This window comes from Aethina tumida, chromosome 1 (assembly GCF_024364675.1).
Source record: "Aethina tumida isolate Nest 87 chromosome 1, icAetTumi1.1, whole genome shotgun sequence".
NCBI lineage: Eukaryota > Metazoa > Arthropoda > Insecta > Coleoptera > Nitidulidae > Aethina > Aethina tumida.
Window position 1 is genome coordinate 44,232,341 of NC_065435.1, and position 12,248 is coordinate 44,244,588.

Below are 12,248 nucleotides of genomic sequence, written 5' to 3' on the forward strand. Positions count from 1 at the left end.
ATTTTTTATTCAACGCAAATGTTATTTAACGGAAATGTTTGTTAATCCTTTACTAAATATTCGACGAACATTTGCGTAATCAAATTACTAAAACTAAAAATGGATCAACAAATTCGACATTTTACTAATATGATTTAATTATTTTAGATCACGATAACAAATAAGTCTAATTGTTTACTGATGACTTTTAATAAATAAATCTAATTGTTTATTGATGACTATAGAGAATCACAATACCACTTTTCCCCTCATTTTTTTCTGCTTAACTAAATACTTGATTTAAATAAATTTTGTTTTGCAGCCTCTATATCTTATAGATGACTATTAAATATACTTTTAAAATTAATATTTCAACTACTGGACAATTAACAAAGTCAAGTCAAGTCAAGTTTTCTTGGAAATAAAGAAGTTGTATATGTTATCTTCAATTTTAAATGTTACAAAATAAATGTTCTAATTATAAAATAAAAAGGATATTATACAAAATGATAATGTTAAATAAAATAGCTCATATTTAATCATTAAAAATTCCTTTATAAATTAAGTTGCTATATTTATGTCTAGCTAAATTCAGATAATTATATGTAACATTTTAATGAATAAGTCTAATTGTTTATTGATTACAATAGAAAATTCAAAACGAAAAAGTTATTAGACGTTTTCAAATTTGGCAAATGTCCTTTGATTGATAAATGGTGTATTTTCACATAAAGACACTTTTAACAAATAAATCTAATTGTTTATTGATGACTATAGAATACCACAATACAACTTTTCTCCTCTATTTTTTAAGTTTAACTAAACACTTGATTTAAATAAATTTTGTGTTGTGGCCTCTATATCTTATAGATAACTATTAAATATACCTTTAAAATTAATATTTTAACTGCTGGACAATTAACAAAGTCAATGTCTAGTTTTCTTTGAGATAAAGAAGTTGTATATGTTATCTTCAATTTTAAATCTTACAAAATAAATGCTCTAATTATAAAATAAAAAGGATGTTATACAAAATGTTAATGTTAAATAAAATAGCATAGATTTAATCATTAAAAATCCTTTTATAAATTAAGTTGCTATATTTATGTCCAGCTAAATTCAGATAATTATATGTAACATTTTAACGAATAAGTCTAATGGTTTACTGATGACAATAGAAAATTCAAAACGAAAAAGTTATTAGACGTATTCAAATTTGGCAAATGTCCTTTGTTTGATAAATGGTGTATTTCCACATAAAGACATTTTTAACAAATCAATTAATTGTTAATTGATGACTATAGAATACCACAATACCACTTTTCCCCTCAATTTTATAAGTTTGACTAAATACTTGATTTAAATAATTTTTGTGTTGGAGCCTCTATATCTCATAGATGACTATTAAATATACCTTTAAAATTAATATTTTAACTACTGGACAATTAACAAAGTCAACGTCAAGTTTTCTTTGAGATAAAGAAGTTATATATGTTACCTTCAATTTTAAATGTTACAAAATAAATGTCCTAATTATAAAATGAAAAGGATATTATACAAAATGTTAATGTTAAATAAAATAGCACACGATTTAATCATTAAAAATCCCTTTATAAATTAAGTTGCTATATTTATGTCCAGCTAAATTCAGACAATTATATGTAACATTTTAACGAATAAGTCTAATTGTTTATTGATTACAATAGAAAATTCAAAACGAAAAAGTTATTAGACGTTTTCAAATTTGGCAAATGTCCTTTGATTGATAAATGGCGTATTTCCACATAAAGACACTTTTAACAAATAAATCTAATTGTTTATTGAAGACTATAGAATACCACAATACCACTTTTTCCCTGAATTTTTTAAATTTAAGTAAATACTTGATTTAAATAAATTTTGTATTTCAGCCTATTTATTTTATAGATGACTATTAAATATATTTTTAAAATTAATATTTTAACTACTGGACAATTGACAAAGTCAATGTCAAGTTTTTTTGAAATAAAGAAGTTGTATATGTTATATTTAAAAGTTTACAAAAAAAAATGTTAAGTCAAAAAATCTATTATATGTAAATGTGTGGTTTTGGCAATCGACGTTTTAGAAAATTTGATACATGGATACTTATGGCACCCATTTTTCCCCGTAGCTCGTCTTGACATATTCGAAAAGGCCAAAATCAACCAGCTCGAAACACCCAACATTTACATTTTATCTTATAACCCTCAACATTTCGAAACGGTAGTAAAAACGCGAAAATTCCCAATCTCACCGGCGATATTTTACTAGTGACACACATGCAAGAATTGACATTGAAGATAGATTCCGTTGCATCGTAAGTCAACCGGTCGGGTGAATAGTTTACGGCCGCCGTTAATGGAGGACCGTGCATCGCGCCGACGATAACACACTGGCCCCCGGTATCTTTATTAGCGTCGTCGCGGGTTACCTCCGGTGTATCGGCGCGCAAACGACTTCCACGAACGGGAAAAAAGAAATGCCCGTCCACCCCGTGAGACGAGAGCCGGACCACGCGAAGATTAGATACCGGCCGCTGAATTATTGGACCGCAAGCTCCCGGCCCCGGCTAACCTGTTTCGGCGTTTCGACGAGATGACGACCGACGACATCGCCGAGAGGCGCAGACCGAGATAACGCGCCGCCGTTCAACATTTTACGTTATTTTGTTTTTTTTTTATTATTATTATTTCTCTCTTCGGGCGTTCACGACGACCATTTGACTGTGCACGGCGATTTATGATGTACGGAACAGTTTTTAATTTCATCTTAAGAAGTAATTGTTTATTGCATTTTGGGGTGGCCAGGTTTATGATTGAAACAACCCCCGTAAACTTATTTGTTGATTGACTTTAATGAAGAATGTTTTTTGTTTGAATTTATTTTGTAACCTTTAAATTTCAAGATAACATACCACACTTTTATTTCAAAGAAAATTTGACATCGTCCCCACTGTGGTCCAATGAATGTGATCCTAAGCAAGACAACATTGGACTTTCACATTTTTAGTAGAAACAAGGAGTTTTCTTCTTTTTCAAAATGAAACCGTTTATTACGTAAAAAACAAATAATAATTACACGGAGAAATATCTGAGTTAGAACTTCCCATTTAACATTTCGAAACTGTCTTTGGGGGTTCCAAGTTCATTTCTTTTGTTTATCGAGTGTTTTGATGAGACTTCAGTAAGCAAACTGATCTAATTAACATGACTTGTGTGAATAATAAGCTCACGTGACTAATTTGCTTTACCCTGCCAAATCATTGGCTGCGTCTGAACCTGACTTAAGTCTAACAGGCGAAATTAAACTTTATTAAGACGAAGTAGTAAACATACTATTAGAAACAATATTTGGGAAAAATAATTGTGTATAAAAATCAATTTGTCTCTAATCTATAATAAAACATAATAATCAATAATTAATTTAATTATGTGTATTTTTAAGTATACAAAATTCCTTTAATTGTTAATTGAAAATTCTTTTTTACTCATTAATTAACAAATTACTAGATTAGAAAATTAAAATATACTAATTTTAAATATTTTATATATATTTAGTTTAAAATAACTAAAATCCCTTTAGTATAAAATATTTAATGAAAAATCAGGGTCCAACATTATGATTAAGTTTATAATAGGTTCATTGTGGTAAGGGTCGATTTTGTTAATTAATTTAAGCTAATTTTTTTCTCCACCCTTGTGAATAAAATGCAATAATAACTTATTAATTAAATTTAATTGTATATATTTTAAAGGATTACAAAATTCCTTTAATTGATAATTGTAAAATACATAATTATAAAATTAGTATAATTAGATTTTAAACATATATTTTATACATACAATTAATTTATAATAATTATTGAATATGATATATATTAATAATTAATTATTATTTGAATTGATTTGAATTTAAAAATATTTAATGAAAAATCAAGTTCAAAATTGTGACTATTAAATTTAGAATAATCAGTCAATTATTAATTGAATTTTGTTTAATTGGTAATTAAAAACTCTTTTCGTCATTAATTAATTACTAAATTAATATATTTACATTTTAAAAATATATATTATTTACAATTAAATTAAAATAATTATTGTATATGTTATTTTTTATTAAAAAAAAACTTAATGCATTTGTATTTTTCATGAAAAATCAAGTTTAACATTATGATTATTAACTTAATTTAAGGATTTGTGAATGTTCAATATTTTTTTTTTGTGAATTTGGAGTATACCTATTTGGAATGATTGGAAATTCAATGAAAATCTTTTTTCGTATAATAGTTTTCTCCTTTTTTACTATAAACCACGTTCATATAGAAATCAATTTTTAAAGCAAGCTTAGAGTTGTTTATTTTTCTTATTAATGTACTAAATAATTATTAATAAAAAAGGTTACAAGGGTACTTGTATTTTAAATGGTTTAAATGTTTAAAGTTCAATATATCATAAAATATAAATTATCACTTTTAGTTAATATAATACAATCATAATTATTTCTATTACTAATAACAATTAAAGCCTAATTTGGTTATTATGGTAATTATAAATTGTAAAAAATCGTTTGTGCTGTTGTTATGTGTTATTAATTTAATAAATGGGCCGTCGCCAATAAATTACGGGCCGATAATTGAATCAACGAGAATAATGCAGTCGACACAAATGAGGCCGCCGAACATGGATCACTCGCCGCTGCACACGGGGAGTGATCCCGGGGGCCGGATCGACAGATGTGCAAAGATCGTCCGGACCAGATAAGGGCCACGGCATGTCGTGTCCTTATGTCGCGCTGCCGTTCCGCAGGGGCATCGCCGTCATCTCGCAATCATCGTCGTCGTCATCATCCATCCGACACGGCCACTTACCATTCGATCCTCTTTATTAACTCGTTGCCGAGGTGGGACCCCCGCCGCATCCGTAACCCCATTTCGGACGTAAACACGTAGCCGCCGGGGTGGGGTCCGGCGTAACCGTCTCACGGGGTACGCAGTACAACTGCGGTGGGTCACCTTGTCACCCGCGGCGATTCTGACGATATTTGTTTTGGTTACGGCCTTAATCGATGCCGTTAGTAGCATGATTCTGTGCAATTCGATCGCATTACGCTATGGTTGATTGATGTATGGTTGAGGTGATACTTTTTATTGTCTATTATCTGATATTACACCCCCAGTGTTATGTATCCGTTTTTGTTGTTGTTTCATTCAGCATTATAAAAACTACTATATTCTTATTCTAATTTTAGATCATTTTATTTATATTGATAAAAGTGTTGTTGTGTTGTTTATTAGTGGGTCTATTAATATTTGAAAAAAAAAAAACAATAGTTAAAAGTAGAGCAACTACAAAGTAAAACAACCTTACGTACATTTAACTTCCTTTATTTAGTTTCTAGTAGCTTATCCATTAATTTTAATAACTTCTAAACGCCTTTTTCACATTGTTTTAAGTAAATTTTCAATATAATCAATTAATTTCATCTCGAAGGTTTTTAATTGAATTGAGATCTGGGCTTTGTGCTGGCCAAGACATTACACTTATTCCTTGAGAAGCGAACTATTCTTAAACTAACTTAGACGTGTATTTCGGATCGTTATCGTGCTGGAAGGTCCATCTTAAACTCATGTTGTCTTCGGCATATGATTCTCCAGAATGTCACAATAAACAAAACGATCCTTTATCCCGTCTTTCTTAACCAGAACCAGAAAAACATCCCCAAATCATGCTTCAAAGTTGGTCTAGTATATTTGGCATTATACCTTTCATTAATTGGTCTTCTCATCCAAGAAATGCCATCTAATTTGAATAATTGGAACCGACTTTCATCTGAGAACAAACTTGTTTTCTATTGCCCATTTGTCCAGTTCACAGGTTCTCTTTCTCGGTGGTCTATTTTTTTGCAGAAATAAAGGGCTTGATTTTCCGCCATAGAGAGCAGTTTCTTTTAATCTTCGTTTAATGGTACTCTTTTAATTTGTTCTACATATGAGAAGATAGAGCATATTTTTCTGAACTGGACTGGATATAAATTTAGCAACTTCTGAAAGGGATTTTTAATTATTAAATCTGTGTTATTTAATTTACACTTTATATATTACCCTCTTTGTTTTATAATTTTGGCCCCCATCTTTGTGGCAAAAACCATTTTCCGGACATACGACCAGTCTAGATTCCTTCAACCTTCTTGAATTGCTGAAATAAGTTCGTTTAACAGTCTCCGAACTAATTAGAACTAAAATTAAAGTAATAAACATAGGTACTGGCATTCAATTAAAAATTAATAATTTTAATATATTTTTTTGCTATATTTATGGCCACTACTGTATTTAAAAATGCTTATTGAATAAAATAAATATTATTGTTTTAAATTTATCTAACCAAACCGTATTTAAAAGTAAAAATTTTTAAAATTATTATTTAACAGGTTGTTAAACTCTTTTATTAAATGTTGGCCAAATATTGAACAAAAATTAAATGTTTCAATTTAACTTTTTATAACAATATTATAACATTTATATTCTTTTAAAATTAAACTAAATAAAGCTTCATGTACAATTTAAATACTATTTCAAATAATAAAATAAAATTTGTTGCCCAAAAAAAAAAAGAATATTTTACCATATATAAAAATGTTAATTGAATAACATAAATATTATTGGCTTAAATAAACAAAATTTTGTCTGTAATAAGAATGTTTTAGTAAAATTTAAAATGAATAAACAGTTGATTACAAATGTATAACTGAAATATTGGAATGATTTCTGACAGTAATAATAATGAATTAAAATTATTGCAGATTTCAATTTTTTAATTTTTGTCTATAAAAGTGAAATTTTAATTTTTCTTACACAATTCCAATACATAATAAATGCAAAACAAGTTTTAACTAAACCTGCTCAGATATTTTGTTATAAAATTTGTGTACACCTAAATAATAAATGAAAAAGATAAAAAAAAACAAACCAATCTCACCCAACATTAATATTGTATATGACCTCATATAATCTAATACACGTCCATCCCCATTCAGGGTGCATTATTAAAACCAAATTATCCACCCATCCCGTATAAATCTGTGGGCCGATTGAGACGTCTCTTTTTTTTAACGGCCCATCTCTCCTACCTTGTAAACTAAAATAATCGAGGATTATCATTGTTTGCACATGTCGTTCAGCTACCGACCCCCCTAGTGCTTTTCGACAGAGATGGGGTGGAACCGCCGCTGCTCTTTTTGCAGCCATACGGTCAAGTTTCGCTTTCCTGTCTGTGAATGTGTGCGTATGCCCCCGCGCATGTGTTACACTTTTCAATATCTCATTGATACGCTCCGTCACAGTGTTTGGTCATTCGAGATTTTTGACAGGTCTCACCCGACCCGCCTCGGGTTGCCGTCACATCACTTCATAATATTGCCGCGGACTAACATTTATTTGTACTCGACCCCCGTTACGAAACAATTACTCTTTTTCATCCCCAACCGATACAAAAAAAAACACAGATATCAAAAGCAAAATCGTAACGGAGTTGCACGGGCTCCACGCAGTTTCTCATACTTCAATTAATGGCGATCGATGAGACAGTAAAGGGCTTCTCGCAAGTTTGAACAACTAATTCTCGAATTAAAACCACTCGTCTCGGCAGCGAAGAAGTGATGTTTGCATTCCATTAAAACTGATTCATAAATAGATATCTGTCGGTAATTGGATCCCTATCGCTTGTATTTGATATTCGGCGTGTTATTTTACGAAACTTCCTGACGATGTTGCCATTCCACTCTTTATACAATAATATAGATAATATACAGCAACATAATGTATAATTTTAATGTTTATTTTTTTTATCATCCATATTTCTAGTGGTGCCTGTATCTCGTTTTATTTAACCTTTCAGTTATTAATTTATTCTATACGTTCAACCTAAATTTTATGATTTTTTCAGTATATATATCTCCAAATCGTATTTGTAATATGTGGTATGTAAGCTTTACCAAAGATATAAAATCATTAATAATTAAGATAAAATCGATATAATTTCAAACAAAAAAATGTAGATGTGTTGCTTAAAAAGTCAGATGCAAACAATTAAACTTCAATTTGTTGATATTATTTAACGTTAGCTTTATATTACGTCTCAAAGGATCCCATTAAATTCGATTGGCAAGTCAAAATTCGTGATTATTCTCATAAATTCCCATTCCCGTATTTAAATATCAACGATAAAATATCACTAGTATTTGGCAACAGGGCGCCGTCTTCTGGTTAGCAAATTTTCGGTAGAAGGGAGATGCGAAATTGGTGCGGATCTGTGCAAACACGTGCTGTTTGCACAGTTTTAGAAATTCAGGCTACTCCGTAATTATATTTGGATTTCAGCCAGATACTTTTTCAGTTTTCGCTTTGTGCACATTTCAATTAGTCAAAATAAAATCATACCGTTGCGTTTGAACGTCGACGTCGGTGTGCCCCGTTTTTCGCAAGTCGGCTACGGGACTTGGTTTGCGAGTAGGTGAACGTTCCATTTTTTAAATTCCGTGGAATTTAAATAATATTAACATAAAATGTTCCAAGATTAGGAAATACGGGGGTTATTTAATTCTATCCTTGGCAAAGCCAACGCAAATGCTTTGGGTCGTCTTAAGTCACCTAAGAGATTAAATAAGTGTGACAACAAGGGTCCGGATTAGAACAGTCCTAGTTCCACTGTTCCTATAAACTTTGTAAGCCTAATTCTATTTTGCATATTATCTGGGTCTGGGCAAATCCTGATTTTCAGTTTTAATGAAAACAGAAACTGAGACACTATTAGTTTAGGTCAAAATCGATTATCGTTTAAGAACTGTTTTAAATACTATAATAGTATTGCAAAACTTCTGGGCTTGCTAAGCCTTGTAATTTTGTTATTTTAATTTAATAACACCAGTTTACATGGAAAAACACGTAAACATGAGTTTTGTAGTGAAGTTTTACAGAGTTGGGTCATAGGCAAAAATGTTATTTTAATTTTAATAAAATTATTCTTACTAATCATTGTATGTATAGTGAATAATGTTATTGTGTTTTTTGTTATTGATATGTCTACTTTGCAACAGGTCCAATTTTATCTTACTTACATTTTTAATTTCCAATGGACAAAATTATAGCAAATTTTCTTTCATTGCTCTCTGTGACTTTAAATGAATTAATTAAAACTGGTCTTTTCCTTATTATAATTAATTTACACATCATTGGTTGATGTGAAACTATAAGAGCGTTACCAAGATCGATAGTACAGAGTTTACTGCTAAATATGTCGATCGTTTTCTGTATTATTAAAAAATTTAGAGAATCTGGTCAAATGGTAGCTAAGAAAAAAATTGTCTGACTTCGAAAAATTTGAAAGAAAATCGATAACTGGATAATTCGAATGTTAAAAAATAACTGAAGGTTTCTGAAGAAGAATAGCTGAGTAGAAAGTTAAGTTTAATTTTTTTCAGTCACTTTTCTCTTGGTTGAATAAACAGTTGAGTTGATTATAAATGTATAACTGGAATATTGGAATTCCTTCTGACAATATTCTAATTTTTTAGTAGTTTTTATTTTTTATAGTCGATTTTTGTTTAATAAATTAAAATTATTGTAGATTTATATTTTTTAATTGATTTTTATCTATAAAAAGGACACGTTAATATTTTAATTTTCTTTACACAATTCCAAATTTTTGTTTTTAAAAATGTCAAAATGTTATTTTTTTTTTGTTTTTTAAAATGTTTTAAATTTGAATTAATTAATATATTTAGTTATATTTTTAGTTGATTATATTCTTAAAAATGACATTTCATTGAAATTTTGTATTTTTTTTTTTACAAAATTATTTTTTTTAGTCTATTTTGATATGATAAAATTTTATTTTTTTTTACAAAATTATAATTTTTATAGATGATTTTTAATTTTATCAAAACCTCATTATTTTTTTATTTTTATGTTTTTAAGAAAAATGTTTACAGTTGATTTTTTCAATAATGTCGAATTATTTCAATTTTTTATAAAACTTCAAATATTTCAGTTTCTTTTGCCTTTGAAAGCTTTATTTAAATTTTTCTTGCATAATACTAAATTTTTAAAGTTGATTTTTTCATTTAAAATTATGAAAATTTTTATTATTTTTTTTTTTTCATTTTTAGTTGATTTTAGAAATGTCATATTATTGAAATTTTTATTTTTCTTAGAAAGTTCATTTTTGCTTTCAATAATGTAATTATTTCATTTTTTATAGAATTTTAAATATTATATTTGTTTACCTTTGAAAATCAAAATTTTTATTTTTAAAAATGTTTTAAATTTTAAATTTTTTAATGTTTATAAAAAAAATATATTTTTTTAAAGTGACATTTTATTGTAATTTTTATTTTTTTCTACAAAATTTTCATCATTTTTAGTTGATTTTTTAATCATAGAAATGTCATTATTGAAATTTTTATTTTTCTTACAAAATTTAAATTTTTACAATTTATTTTTGCTTTTAATAACATTTTTTTAAAGAATTTTAAATCTTATATATTTTTTTTACCTTTGAAAATCAAAATATTTATTTTTGAAAATGTTTTAAATTTTAAAATTTTTAAATATTTAAAAAAATCCATTTTTTTAGGTGACATCTTATTGAAATTTTTAGTTGATTTTTCAATCATATAAATCATATAAATAAATAATCAATATTATTGAAGATTTTATTTTTCTTATAAAATTTAAATTTTTCCACTTGATTTTAGCTTTCAATAATGTGAAATTATTTCATTTTTTTATATTTTTTTACCTTTTTTTAATATTAAAAAAAAACACATTTTTTTAAGTGACATTTTATTGAAATTGAATTGAATTTTTAATTGATTGTTAATCATAGAAATGTCATATTATTGAAAATTTTATTTCTTTAACTAAAAATCTAATTTTCATTTTTCTTTTAAAATTCTAGCTTCTATTGTCTTTTAAAAATGTCAGAATTACGAAATTTTCAATTTTTTTACAAGTTCGTGAATCTTGGAAGCGAATTATTTCAAAATAATAATTACTAGAATAAAATATTACGTATAATTGAAACTATTAAAAATAAATTCCAAAACTTAAACCTATGCATATTAAATAAGATTTATAAATTATGTAATTCCGCATAAATTTTGAACGAAAACCACTTGATACATTATTCAATTCTCGAAACTCATTCCTTCTTGGCTTCTGCGATGTTAAACTAACAAGTCCGTTAATTGGCGCAGATTAAACAGTGTAAACGTTTAAAAATGCCAAGCGCAAAATTAAATTGAATGGGCTCTTTTGTTTCGGCACTATTTGCCTACTTACCAAATTAAACAATGGCCGCCATTTAAAAAGTGCCCCGGCGTGTTTAATTTTCGACGGAACTGGGCGCCCGACGCGCGGCCCTCCCGCCGCCCGTGGAAACTAAACAAAAAGTCATATTGAAGCTGGAGTTATCATTGCTTGATAAAAATTTTCGGCGGCTACATTAGCAGACAAGAAGTTTCCTGTAATTAATTTACATTGGGAGGCGGGGACGCGGCGGCCGACGTTTTTCCCCCGTAATTGAATTTTCTCGCTGTTGGCTGACTTCTTAAGCGCCGCGCTGGTTTTTTTTTTTACTTCGTGCAGAAACGACGTTAGCGTTTGCTTACCAATTTTATTTTTCGGTCCGAGTATTAACGAAAATTCACGCGGCGCGGCGTTTTAAATACGAAATCGAGTTTTATTTTTTTTTTTTTTCGCTTCGATTCAATTATTAAAGTAACGGTGGTAAAGGAATATTGCACGGTGTGATAAATAATAAAGGTGCCTCGTCACATTATCGGATTTCAGTCTGTGGATAGGTTTTTGTGGCACTAGTTTACAGAAAAAATATACGTACTTTCTTTTGCATATATTTAGGTGTAATTCTGTGTATTAATTTATACAAGATAATGACCAGTTTCTGTTACTGCTTCGTTCACAATAATCGAAGAGTCTGATTAGAATTAATAATAAAATGAGTAAATTATGGATCCAACAGTATTTAATTTGATTGGATCTGAAAAAAATAGCTCAGTTATATCTCCAGAAAGTTTTAAGTTTCATGAAGCTTTTAAATTTTTCAGTCACTTTTCGTTTAGTTGAGTAAACTGTTTATTAAAAATATAAAACTGAAATATTGGAATGATTTTTTGCTGAAAAATATTATATTTCAATTTTTTTACGTGATATTTGCTTTTAAAAATGGTAAAAT

At 28.3% G+C, this 12,248-nt stretch overlaps 1 protein-coding gene and 1 long non-coding RNA gene across 2 annotated transcripts in view; one reads left to right on the plus strand and one right to left on the minus strand.

The window, feature by feature from the left end:
* Nucleotides 1-12,248, plus strand: part of LOC109605058 (S phase cyclin A-associated protein in the endoplasmic reticulum) — a 53,005-nt gene that overhangs the window by 15,214 nt on the left and 25,543 nt on the right. The window lies entirely within an intron of this gene.
* Nucleotides 6,082-12,248, minus strand: part of LOC126264299 (uncharacterized) — a 123,311-nt gene continuing 117,144 nt past the window's right edge. The window contains exon 3 of the long non-coding RNA XR_007547056.1: nt 6,082-6,194. This is a non-coding gene — a long non-coding RNA (uncharacterized LOC126264299). The remainder of the gene's footprint in view (nt 6,195-12,248) is intronic.